At 45.9% G+C, this 14,220-nt stretch overlaps 1 protein-coding gene across 2 annotated transcripts in view; it reads right to left on the bottom strand.

Annotated features, from left to right (window-relative positions):
- HMG20A (high mobility group 20A) overlaps nt 1-14,220 on the bottom strand; it is a 167,373-nt gene that overhangs the window by 63,157 nt on the left and 89,996 nt on the right. The window lies entirely within an intron of this gene.

Below are 14,220 nucleotides of genomic sequence, written 5' to 3'. Positions count from 1 at the left end.
AATGCATAAAAGCGGGAGGAGGGTGCTCTGAGTGGTCTGAAGCAGCACACACACAGCAGAGGAGGGGACCCGATCACCCCCCCTTGGCTCACGGGGCCAACCTGCCCTTTTCTCCCTCACCTGATCCAGCATCACCCATTTCTGTAGAGCAGGCATGGGAGTGATCGAGGGGTAGGCTCAAAGAGCATCCAGGTCGGCTGCCTGGATCCCACAGGGATTATAAACATCAGATTTAATGAAATTAGGCAATGCTCAACTAGATGCCTCAAAGACAGTGAGTAATATATGCCCCCTTCTCAGCAGTCAGGCTTCTTGGACCCCCTAGCCCTGCAAATTTCCAGCAGTTGCCTTTCTCTGCTCCCCTGCCTGCTGGTAGCTGCTGAGCTTCCCCCCAAGGCAGGGCTTGCTTCTCTCTCCCCACCGCCACCAGTTACATTGCCAACAGGCTCCATTCCTTTGCCCATCAAAAATGGCCTCACAGCAAATGGGGCTGGCTGCAGCACATCAGTGAGGGAGCTCCAACCTCACAAAGTCGCCCTTGTCCTTGGGGTCTTTTCTTTGCTTCTGTCAGCCTAATATTAGCTAAAGGAGGTGTCAGATCTCTGGCACGGCCAGCTCCTGGGGTCTACCCAGGCCCCACTGCCCCCAGCCAGCATATCTCCATGGCCAACATTTTCTAAAATGGTTAACAAGAGGCTGGCCATGTGTTTGATCTCCAGTTCTTTCACCTGTTCCCTCTCTCTACTTGCTGTCTCTCTGGAGTTTGGCACCTGGTCTGGGTCTGTGTCCTACAGACCACGCACACGAGGTCAGTTACGCTCCTTCAACTCCACCGCCTCGACTCTCCTTAGGGACTGGGTTCCTGAATTGAGATAAGTTTCATGCTGCAGTGAGAGCAGCTGGTGAGGCACCAGATGGCTGAGAATCTGTAAAAATAAAAAAAAATAAAAAAAGCTGGGGCTGTGACAGCAGCACTTTTATTGTTCACTCATTCCCACTGCTGCCAGACTCTGAATGCATATCAAACAGGGTACATGCCCTCGCAAACACTACTGGTACACAACCGTGCAAAACAGTGACAAAGCTCCTCTAACACCCCCAGCCAAGCCTGATCATGGTCTGAGGAGGACACCCTGCAACACTAATGAACCTCAGCATTGTGGCAGAGGGAGAACTGGCTCCATCAACTGCCCCCTTGCAACACTTCAGCAGTGGCACAGCATCTGGAGGGACTGCACACCGGTCATTTTTTTTATTGCACTATAAAGCATCGTACACACCTTCAGCAGTGCATAAATAATAAATAACAGCAATAATATGGTCCCTTGAGCAAAGCTGCATTTCATCAGCAAGAAAGTCATCCTCTCTTTCCCTCTCAGCATTGCAGCAGGTGCCTATGGGCAGCCCCTGCTCTGGGAGGAGGTTGCATCCCTGCTTTTCATTGCAACTAGCCCAGAGTTCAGGGCAGGCTGTGGCTATTCATCATCCTTCTGTTGTGAGATGAGTTTGGTAAACTTGCAGTACTTGTGAGGGTGAGGGACCCGAGGCAGGCAGCACAGCACTTGGGCTGGCTTCTGACGTGCAGAAGCAGCAGCTGCTCTGGGCCTGGGCCTCCATTTTAAGCACCACCAACAACACAGAAATGTGACTGACACCTGCGCGCACCAGAAAAAGTGCCTCAGGCAAGGCCAGGATGGAAGAGGTTTCAACTACCCTTGTCCTCTTTTGTCTGCTCACTGGGGACCTCATTCTAGACCCGCAGAATCCAGGGGAAGCTGCAAGTTTCCAGTACTTCCCCATCACAAATGAACAAAAGCCCCCAGGAGCCTACCTTATGACACAGAGTTGAAGGATTGGTATGTACCTGGGCAGTATTTCTTACTCAGGTGACTGATTCTCTCAGAAAATCATTTGAACTTTACGTGACTGAACGGTACCCAATTCTGAATTTTACCAGTAGTCTTACCAGTTCAGTCTAGATCCAAAAAAAATAGGATTTAAACTATTTCCCTCAGGAGATTTCCAAAGGCTAACTTCTTTACCTAGTTGTTTTTTGTTTCTTTAAGTAATGACACATTTGGACATACAGATATTTTGCCTGGATTACAAAAAACTTGGAAGTCAGCTCTGGTGCACATTTAATCCATTTTTTCAATACAGTAGAAGCACACAGACACCACTGGGCACATTTTCACTCCCTCCAGCTAATACCAAAGCAAAGGGTAGCCCTCCATCCTTGCTTTTAGAAGACATCCTTTTTTATTCACTTTTAACTACAGGAAGTAAAAGATTGATTCAAAGAAAATACCAGAAAAAAAAGTTTCAGTCAAGCGTTCAACCTGAACAAGCCTAGACTTCTGAAGTTTTCTCTTCTTCTCATTGGAAATGCACAGACAATTTTTTCTTAAACGTTGTACTAAGCTTGCAACAGGTTGCAGGCCAGAAACGAGGGGGTGAGGGTGGCTGTGCTTGATTCTACCCCAGAGCTGGGTTGTATTTTTGTAACACAGTTTATATCAAGAAAGGCAATGAAGAACAGCTCAGCCGGAGTTCACTATGGTGATATGAAAAGCAAACACCTGCCGTATGAGAGTATTATTTCACTTCATTACACCTATGCAATGCTACCAGATGCAAAATAGGAGCTTGAAATGCAGTGGCAGACCTTGCCAGTAGGGCCCTTGATTTTCTGAGTGTAGGATACCCCAGCAGCTGAGGGGCTGCAAGAGGAGAGCTGCCAGCAGCACAGCAGAAAAAACGAGCCGCCTTACAATTTAAGGTGAGAAAAGGACAAGAGTTCAGGGGACAAAAGAGATAGAAGACTTTCTTAAAAACAAGCAAGGCCTCTCACTCCGATCCTGCAGTGAGGCAACAGCTTGAGAATGGAGAAAATCAATGAGTAAGAGTTGAAGGGCTGGAGCTGACTGAGAAAGGTACTTCACATACTCACTCCTCCAGAGGCAATCTGGGGTGACTCAGGCTGTCTTGGAAAGGCTGCTTCATTTCCCCAGACTGTCTTGTTATTTGAGATCGAGTGTTGGGTAAGTGGTCTCAAGCAGCAGTCGTTCACATCTATACAGCATCTTCAGGACCAATGTGCCCTAACTGTTTTAGAAATTTTATATAGGCAGGGCCTCAACCACCACTAGGATCCAAAAGGCAAGTGGGCAGACTACAGCTACTTTTAAAAGAAAAGTTCACCTAGAATATTTTATTTTCTGAGCTTGCCAACTTCTAATAATGATTCTCCCCCCTACATTTCTCTTGGCCTAATTTCTGTCTCTATAAATCCCAGCATCTGTGGGTTGCAGGCCCACTAACCAGAATGAGATCTGTAATCAAAAATGAGTCTAAGATTTTACTTATTTTTGTTTTCCTGGTCAGGTAACAACCTTGAAGGCAATGGCAGATTTTTAGCCATAACTCAAGATACCTCCTGGAGATTTAGTATTTTCCAAAATGAGTGGAAGTGATTTCGCGTGAATCACTGAAGGTAGCTATAATTGCCAGAAGACTCACAACAGGGTTTGCAGAAAACGTTTCTCAGTTGCATCTGACAGTCCGCCATAAGCAAGACAGCATGAGAACAAAACATTGTAAGGTTACTGCACAACAGCTTCGAAGAACAACATATCTGAAAAGGGTTACTGGTTGGAAATGCAGAAAGGAGCAAAGTAGCTTCTGTGAAACCACAAAGGCACACAACAGCTCTACTCAGAGTTGTTTGCATGGATCTCTTGAATGCAGCAGCAAATTAAATAACCTTGTTTCTATGAGACTAACCCATAGCTAAAACATTGCATCTTCATAAGGCAAAAATCTTAGCTTATTGACAAAAACATATTAACTTCTTTTTCAGTACAGGAAATAAAGACATTCTGGAGAAGGACAATTTTATTTGCTGTCTCTGATGCTACGAACTTTGGAAATATCAAAATATTTCCAATAATCATTTGCAACTACAAAGCTGAAAAGGAAACAACCCATTGTCGTCTTGATTACTTCGAAAGCAGCACTGAAAATTTTATTTGGAATATTGTCAAAAGTTAAAGATTTACTGTAATGAAATTATTTAAATATTGGCAAACCATCCCCACTTGTAATTGGTAATGTCTATATGCATTTCTATGTGGAGTTTTGTTTCCCATGGCTAATGGAATACAAGAATATCTCATAGAGCAAGTATATTTCTGGATATACCATCCTTTGGCCAAGAAGGCTGCATTCCAAAGTTGGAAATCTTTTTGCCTCATTTCTCAGCATTCCCACAGGGTATTTCTATAGACTTCATTTGAAAAGGCTTCTTTTTTTGAAATATTCCTAGACTACTGGAAGAGACTTTAGTGTAGGGGAAGAGGATTGGATTGTTTGGTAGCAATTTTTAAGCTCTTTCAGGCAAACCAACACTGGGAGGCACTTTCAGAACTCCATGCCGCTTATGGTCCTTCCACAGTAAGCTTTTTTTTTATGGAGTTTTAAAATTAAAATAGCAAAGCACATTATTTGAAAAGTAGAGTTGAAGACAAATCATTTGTCCATAAATGCAGCTTTAATCTAAGAACACAGCGTCCAGAAAAAAAATAAAAAGGAATTGCATCCAGCAAAATGCATTAGCTCTCAAATATCTGCCTTCACATTTCAATTAACTAAACTGCCTTAATCCAATTCAGCCACTGAGAAAACAACTCACCACAAAACTGTTGACTTCTCAGGAAACCATGATCATTACTCAAAGGCTAAAATTTGTCAACAAGCTTTGTTGAACTGTACCCTGACTACAGCATATAAGGAGAGACTCGATAATGTGCGTGTTGAATGCAGGCTTCAACAGCCTTATAGTCAAACCTGGCCAAACTTGTTTAAATTTTAGGTCTTCATCCTCCTAACTCATGGCATACCTCACGTCCCTTCCTTCCTTTTACAGACAAAAAAGGAATAATAATTTCCTTGAGAAACAAGCTGAGACACACTGCAGAAATATTGACTCTGTTAAGACTGAGTTTCAAATTAAAGTCAATTTCAATTATACATGTAAAGAGTTTTATGAAATAATTTTAAAAAACAAAGACACATTGAAATGCATTGAAACTGCTAATAAGTATTATATTTTAGATAAAAATTGACTCTTAAGAAAATTGAATTTTGTACTTGAGGGCAATGGAAATGTAGACTAGAAATGCTAAGGAAAACAATAGTTTAAAATGTCCTCTAAAACAATCAGCTAAGAAAGGTGGTTGCTCTAATTCTGTAAAAAAAAAAAAATTACTTTCACCTGTACCTAGTTTCCAGGAAATTATAGTCAAAACTATTGTAAGACATTCCTACAGCCAAAAGACAGAGAGGACCTACAAAGGTCTACAAAGACAGAGGACCTCTGCGTGGCATTGATCAACCAGCACAGGAGAAGCCATTTCCTCACCCTTGGGTATAGCAGAAAGGCAGCCCAGGGAACTTCCTTGCCTTACAAAAGGGAACTAGAGGAAGGATTACCATTTTTCTCCAGTCCTTCACCAATGATTTCAGCAGAAGGAAGCTCCATAGGACAGTTACTTTTCTTGATAGATGCTACCTAACAATCTTTTTTATTTTAAGCGTGTATTTTGTAACAACATTTTGAAGTGCTGGCTTTCGTGCAGTTTGAGGTTCTTAGCTGCTTCTGAACATCGAGACTCATACTACTAGACACAGCAGCCACAGGACTGCACTCACCAGCCCAAAAACCAGAAATGTTTTTGCTGTGTTCAGCTCAACCACCCTCTCTTACATTTCACAAGCACTGACGTATTCTTGTAGCATAGTCAGAAACAGTGAAGGCTTCAGTAAGCACACGAACAGCTTCTGCCACCTTGTTGAGGGCTCTGTCCTTGAACTACACTGAGATGTGCATTTCAGGTGAGCATGCATCTCATGTGTGTGCAGCTGCTGCTTGCTACCCATGCATTTGTTACAGCACCCAAAGCTCCTCGGGGGTGTGCCTGGATCAGTAGGGCATATGCAAATCCACTGCATGACCCAGAATTGCACCCAGACACACACACGCACACAGCATCCTCACAAACCAGTGCCTTAGCCAGGAGCCTGGGTTAGATGCTTGAATAAAACATGGAAGATCTGTATTCCAGTCATGATTTCATCGCAGACTCCCTGGGTGACCTTCGGCAGGTCATTTAAGCTCTCTGTAAAAATAAGACTGATAGCACTTCCTCTATCTGCCTTGCCTATTTAGACCTTAAGCTCCTCAGGCAGAGATTGCCTCGTACATGCACCAAGTCCCTAACAGTTGGGGCCTCTAATAACTACTGTGATACAGGTAATTATCAACAGGAACAATGCAGACAGCATCGACAGGGACAGAGTTCCACTATCCAGCCCCAAAAACACTGCAGAAGGAAAGCGGCACAAAGCAGGAAGTTGTGGCTGAGCCAGAGACATTATCAAATGCAAAAATATTTCTGAGCTCTGCGATCAAACTGGAAGGCAGGTTTAGGGCTGTAACGAAAGAAATCACATTATGACCTGCTTGCACAGCCCCATGCAGAATGCACAGAGACTTTTCCTTTCTTACTACGCTTGGGTGCTGTGATAGCAACTTATTTTTTCTCCTTTTCATAAATGAAACTTTAAGTGACCAGTAGCGTACAACGCCAAAATCTTGGGGGGGGGGCTGCTTTATCAATGACAAAGCAGAGCACTAAGCATCATGATTTGTCTGTTTGCCTGTTTTCATTATGTTTTTTATGTTAACATTAAAGACTTAAGGAGACCATATTAAAAAATGGTGCAGAATGACAATTTGAACGGGACCAAAATGCACCTCTGAGAACAGCAGGTAATAGCAAGGCTATGCTTTTGCCTGTGAGCTGAGAAAGATGTTGTAATGCCAATGATGAGGTCTGCTGAAAAATTCCTTCCTGTCCCTGCTTCTGTTTCTTCTTGCATCTTTTGGCCTTTGCTCAACAACAGCACAGAGAGAGCTAGGTGCTACGGTCACAGGAGCCCAAACAGCAGCATTCACCAGCTCTAAATGACCATGCAGTACAGCTGCTCCAAATCATTTCAGGCTGCTTCTCCAGGGAGCGCTGCCTGTGGGCTTACAAGCTGCTTACAGGGTACAATCCCCGTCCATCCCCAGGGGGAGCTTGATAGAGATTAGGTGTGCTCTGCTTAAAAGGGAGGTGCAGGGGAAGCACAGCTGTATTTTTGTACCCCTTCTCATTGCATCCAAAACAGAACCCGGAACCTTTGGGCTGGGTTTTGTTTTAGTGATTTTTTTTTATTTGATTATTTTTGTTCCTGCTTGTTGGTTTGTTTTGTCTCTTCTATTAGAAATTCAGTTTTTGTCTCCTGTTTTCTCCTGGAAAATTTTGTGGATGGGTGGAGAACTAATAGGCTTAGGATATCAGAGAAGCCAACAGACTGAAAGAGTCTTACAAATCACAGACTTTTATGTAAAATGAGGTGGTTGCTTAAAGGGTACCATAAAGATGCATTTTACTAACCTAACAAATGTTCTGGCCAGCTTTTGCATAGCAGGAGGTGCAGACTGCTTGGGAAATTTGCTTCAGAGCCCACCCAAAAACGCTGAGGCAAGTGCAAAACCCATACACACACTTAGGTGCACACACAGAGCGATTTTAAACAAAAAGCAAGCAGCTTTCCCGTGAATTCCTCTTCTGTTACAGGTTTCTAACAGACACTGCCCAATACCACCAATGCATTGCTGTGTAAGAGCAGCTGATAATCATTCTCTTGGGTACTAAAGCCAGAAGGGATAGGTGAGATCGCTTATGCTGCATTCTCATTTTTACACACACACACACACACACGTATCAGTTGCTTACACCACAACTCCCTTCTGCTGTCACTGCACTGCTGTGGGACACAATTATCCACTTGTGCCCTTCAGCCCGTGCATTTCATGACAGAGATGGAGGAAAAGCATGAAAGAACAGAAAAGCTCTGATTCTCTGAAGGCTCAAGCAAACCTATCGCCTCCATTTCCTGGGCAGCTACTCCCACACGCGTAGCATGCAGATGAGGGAAGCCATTTGATTTCAAAACCAAAAACCGGATCAGCTCCAAAGGAAAGTAAAAATACCTTTACCCAAGAAGTGGCCCATTAGCCAACTGTGACAAGACATCTCCATCCCATGTTTCTTCGCTGCCTGCTTCATGAAGAAGCATCTACAGACCATCTCCTGTCCAGGACCAAGGGTGGACACCTGCATGCTGGACCCTTTCTGAGCTCCACAGAGGAGACAATACCAGGCACTGTGGAGCCAGAGTCTTCCTGGGGTCTGTGATTAAGGGATGCTGTACCCTAACAGCACGCAGGCCCAGGTACCTGTAGAGAAAACTCGTTAAGTCAATAGTGAAATCAAAACTCGGTATATCATGGAAATCAGTGCGACCTGAAGTACAGGCCAAAAGATGAGAACAGTCCCCGCAGTGCTCTCCTGAGTCAGGGCTGGAATAAGCAGAAAGCAGAGGAAAGGGAATTATTTCAGCTTTGTTCCCTTCTGGATGCTCCATATGCTGCAGCCAGCTGTTGTGGTTTGTGCATACTCTCTACAGTGGGCACGTGTGACAGACTCTTACCTCCCTGCAGTGTGACTCAATCATACTGGGTCTCAAATGATTTGCTCAAGCCTCTGATGCAGTTTGCATTTTTCCCCATCCCCATCCCTGTATTTTCTCTTACCCAAGCCTCATGGCTTTAACGAGTCACATCATGAGGACAGGAGGAAGGTTAGGTGACTGTTCTCAGTCCATTCAGAGCCTCCTCCCTTACCCACTGTTCATCTACCAGCTTACAGCTATCTCAGCAACCAGAGGGAACATGTGTCACTAAAAAGACAAATTAGTTTTGGGGGTCAATGTTACTGCCAAGAATCTCTTAAAAAGACATTCTCCTTTTAGAAAACTACAGTAAAGCCAAGAGAAAACCGGTGATGGGGTGCAGCAAAGCCCACCAGGAGCTGCTCAAACATCCTACAAATGTACAAGCCTTTCAGAGAGCACTGCACAGCATAGGGCCAAATCCTCCACTCTTAGTTCAGGAGGATCTTTGGCATACAAGAGAACACAGCCTGCAAGTCCCAGAATCAGACCCCTTGTTTATTCTCCATGTCCTGCTAAGCAGAGGGGCACACTGCTAGGAAAAGTCTGTGGGTTTTAGCGCTGCCATTCTTCTCAGAAGTTGCTGCAGCGTTTCCCCATAGTATGTGATGACGAGAATTTGGCTGTTTGCCCACTGCTATCCCTACCCATCACATCTCCCGAAGACCCACAGCCTTCTCTGAGCTTTTCCTTTCCTATTACTTTCATCCATCCAAACAACAGAAATCCTTTCTCATCATTTTTTTCCAGCAGATTTCTCCTCCACTGGCTCAGAGTGGTTCCTCCCACTGTTCCCCCACATGTTGGCTCTCAGCTTTAATCAAACTCACTTCCATATCTCCCATCTGATTAACAAAGCGCTGCCTGGCCCTCGGCCACCCTCAGAGCTGGCACATGCAGGTGCAGCTCTGACAAAGTGACATCAAGCTGTGTGCACCCTGGATTGGGGAAGTCCCTCTGATGGAGGCCTCTTGCTCCCAACTCTTTCTGAAAGCTGTCTCATGGCTTGCACATGTGAGCAAAGTGCAGGAGAAACCAAGTCAGTTCTCGCCTAACATATTCCTAGAATCACTACACGTATAAGCTGCCTCATCTTATATTTCTCCTACCTCTTTGAACATAAACGCAGTCTTTTCAGCTTGGATGTTAGTGCTGTAGGGAGTGATGAGCCTGCTGAGCGCTCCTATGGTATCAGCGGAACCTTTATTTACATTTCTTTCCAGCAAAATAGAGCAAACCTTCCTCAGTACCTGGTGAAAGGAGCCTGTCGAACACACAGAGTTGCATGCAACTGTGACCCTACATAAAGGAGAAAAAGAAACCAGTTCTCTTTCCTAGCCTTACCGTTTCCCAGGCAATTTGCAGGCAATGTACAGATCCATCCTCAACAAACTCCCAGCTTCCTGGAGCACAGGCAGATGCAAACTGGAGCCTTTTAAAAAGAAATGTTTGTGACAAGAGTCTTGAAGACATTTCAAAGCTACAGGCAACATTGTGCTGACTCACACTTCCACCAAAACTCACTTTTCAGAGGCATCAGTAATATCTGCCCAGGGACCTCCAGCTCCTTGATTTACTAGGATTATCGTACGAATGAAGCCAACAGGCAGCCTTATGTTTTAGACACCAACAAGACGTGAGTGGTGGAACTCCTTGCTGCAGGGTGCTGGATGCTATCAGTTCTCATAAGCTGAAGAATTCAAGTAAGGAAATGCCATCTAGAGCTACAGAATACAATTAAATTATGTCTGGCTAAAGAAGTAAAAAAATCTCTGGAGGCGGAGAGAACACATGAAGGAGGTACCATGACATGTTCGCCCTGCTTCTAATGTTCTTCCTGAGGCATCCACCATTTGCCACTGCACGAGAAAGAAAACCTGACCAGATGGACACTGGATCTCACATAACACGGTTGCTCTTACACAGCTAAGGCAAACAAAGCATAAATTCACCCGCATCTCTAAACTACCTGCACAACCCTCACAGGTCTTTCCACTGTGCCTGCCAGCCGTCACACTGCACAAAGAGCCTAGGGGTCAGAAATTGTTCTATTTGCCTCCTCGTACATTTCAAAAAGGGTTCCTATCTAGGCTTGGAGTCCTGCATTTAACTCCATTACCTCAAACACCCACAAGTACGGGAGAATAGTCATCCCAAGCTCATTTTACAACCAGAAAGAGAAGGCATGGCCAGAAGGTGGGTGACCTTAGGCAGTCTGAGTTCTTGCTCTCCCCTGGCGCACTGACTGCGTGCTGTCCAGCTGTGACCCCATCACCACTGCACACAACTGCACTCATGGTTTATTTGCATTCCTTAGCTTGGATGGGATCAACCCAAACTTCAGCAACGTACACAGGCAGAGAACAAAATCACACCTCCAGAGTCTAAATCTTGTGTGCAAAATGTATGGAGGGATCACAGGACAGCACCTCTGGGAACACTATGGGAATGACTGTTCCGTCACTTTCCTGTGCCCTCTGTCACTGTGAATGCATCACCTCGGCAGAATATTTCCTGCATTCGACCAAAAGAAAGGAATACGACTATAGTCCCACTGCAATGCCAGAAAGATGTGCAGAAGGAGGCCTCCCGAGGTCATGGTGAAGAAGACATCCACAAAACACCCACAGCTGCACCAGCAGCTGTCAGGCTCTGCCAAGAAGCCCTTTTTGAGGGGGTCTCTGGGAAAATACAGGGTATGACGGAGCACAGGGTCTACCTATGGGCAACATGTACTGACCTGGGTACGGAGGACAATGCACACCCGCTCCTTCCCTGCACCCGGAGCCACGCACCATCCCCTTCAGGTGCGACTCAGCCTCACGCAGGGAGAGCGAAGGGAGGTGCTGAAAGCCAGAGCTTCTCCTTTTGTCCTTGACAGCTCTGAAACACCAAACATACCACAGCATCTGGCCAAGCAGCCTGGCTCGGGCTGTCGCTTCCTTGCCAGGGAGACTGACTGACAGATTCAATCAGGCACACGGAGGATGGGCTGGGACATCCTGAAGCCCCATCTCAAGCCGCCTGCTGTTTGCAGCATTAATCTCCAGTGACAGAGAGCCCCCACCATGCATAAACCAGCTGTGCGACACTGCAAGTAGGACAACACGTCACTAAGGGAAACAGGAGGGACTTGTAAGTTGCCTTGGTGTTTTGCTAAGGCAATACATCCCCAAACCCTGCCACCGATGGGGAAGGCAGTGGGGATTGGTGATACAAAGTGGGAAGTAGACTAGAGAAGCCCCAGGATAAGGAAGGGAGAGTTGAAGTCTCCCTCAAGATGGTCTGTGTGGAACACATCACAAAGCTTCCTATCAGTAAGAGATCTATAAAGCATTCCCCTGACTCTGGGAGATCTCTAAGCTCTAAGATGAATGCCAAAGAGTAGTGACAATATTAAGCCTTGATCACAAAGGGTCATCTCCTGCATCGTGCGCGCAGCGATCCACCAGTCCTGCTGCTTACTTGCTGGCTGCAGGAGCTGCCTCTGCTTCTCCCTCTTCTTCTCCCTCATCTTCCATGTTCCTGCGTGACCTCTGCCTGATCTCCACTTCACATACTTCATCTCCAGCCCGTCCTCCCTGGCGGCGCATATACCCTCTGCTCCTGCGACAAAGCTATGAATCATGATAGAATAATAAGCTTGTTTATGAGCTGCACACAAGCCCAAAGGACCAAAGAGCAGAATAAATCGCTACAAAGCTCCCTAAGCCGATTTATTCATTCAACAGGTTTCTGCTTTGACTTCAGCCTCCTCTAACTGATGTCCAAACAATGCGGTAGTACAACAGGACAAACAGCAACCTGCTTTCAAGAGGTTCATTACTTTTGTCTTTTCAAGATCAACAGATGAACTGACTTGTAAAGGATTTGAGTCCCCGTGCACCAGCTGAACGCATCGCTGCTCTGCCTGATCCCCAGGCTCGCAGGAAGGCCTGTAGCAGCACGCAGTATGTAAATGCACTGCTAGCACATGGACTGCTAGCACAGGCCTACGGCACAGCTCCGCCGGGAGGAGACGGTCTCACCTCCGGGGTCCTCTTGTCCTCAGGGTGGCGGACAAGGGTTTCGTAATGTGCCTCTCTTGAGGCAGGAAGACTTGCAGAGTTGAACACAGCGGGTTGCTGGCTGGTACAGTCCGTACCCACAAAGACGACTTTGCTCTTCTTTCGCCCAGCGGATCACACCGCCATGCAAGTACCTGTTCTTTCCTGCACAAATGTATCCACGTGGCAGCTCAGGACCACTCCTCTTATCTCACCAACAGGACACTGAGGCAAGGCAGGTTGCAAACACTTACCAAAGTTTGCTTTTTGAGGCAGGAGCAGAGCTGGGATGGAAATCTGCACATTCCTTTCTCTGTCCCTCACCATCCTACCTCCTTTTGGCTTTTCCCCCAACCCTTCGGGCCAAAAGCTCATCTACTTGTTTTTTGCCAGGCCTTTTACTGAGGTTTCCCCATTCCCAGGCTCTCTCGCTCCAGCCTCACCAGGATGTTAGTAAGAAAGATTTATTTCTGTAGCTTTTCCAAGTTCATCACAGCTCAGGCACAGAGAATTAGGAAAACACAGAATCTTGTGTGATTTCCCATTTGAGCAGTGCCCCCCCCCAAAATCCAGGCAAGTAACCAAGCCTAGGAGTGCCGCCCCAGCCACCCCAAAAAAAAGTGTGATATAGCCCAATGCATGTGACCTAGCAACTGGAGAGCCTGCATCTGCCGCTATACCTGCCCCGTATTATCTGACTGGCTTGGGTCACAAGGGTCTCTCATCTATAAGAAACAGACCGCAATTGCTCCTTAAGCATTCATCTGTTACTTGCATTACAGCACACCCACAGGGGTCCTATCTGAGGCCCACAGGTAGAGGCAGAATATTTAGGAGAACAAAAAAAAAGTACAATAATTCAATAACTCAGCCCAGTGGAACATACATTCTGGGACACAGGATAGGGACAGGGTCCCACGGCAGAGTACGCTGCCTCTCCCAAAGCCCCCGTGGGACTGGTAGGTGTTAGACAAATGCAGAGCAATCTCTTAGAGATGCTTTGGGTAGGAATTATAAAGGAGAAGGAAGCAGGGCACAGCTAAAAGAAAAAGGCACAAGAAAAAAGCATCTGTTAGCAGGCATCCTATTTAGTGACTCTGTAAATTGAAGGTAATATGAATGAGGCATTAAGGGATCTCTCACAGGCCCTTGCTATTATGGTTTCACAGGGGTATCATAGCAAAAAGACACACAGACACAGACACAGATTTCTAGGTTGGAAGAGACCTCAAGATCATCGAGTCCAACCTCCAACCTAACACTAAGTACTCCACTAAACCATATCGCTAAGCTCTACATCTAAATGTCTTTTAAAGACCTCCAGGGATGGTGACTCCACCACCTCCCTGGGCAGCCCATTCCAATGCTTAATAACCCTTTCGGTAAAGAAGTACTTCCTAACATCCAACCTAAAACTCCCCTGTCGCAACTTTCGCCCATTCCCCCTCGTCCTGTCACCAGGCACATGGGAGAACAGACCAACCCCCACCTCACTACAGCCTCCTTTAAGGTAACTGTAGAGAGCGATAAGGTCGCCCCTGAGCCTCCTCTTCTC

Source organism: Cygnus atratus, chromosome 11 (genome assembly GCF_013377495.2).
Source record: "Cygnus atratus isolate AKBS03 ecotype Queensland, Australia chromosome 11, CAtr_DNAZoo_HiC_assembly, whole genome shotgun sequence".
In the NCBI taxonomy this organism is placed as follows: Eukaryota; Metazoa; Chordata; class Aves; order Anseriformes; family Anatidae; genus Cygnus; species Cygnus atratus.
This window is presented reverse-complemented; position numbering and strand designations above follow the sequence as displayed.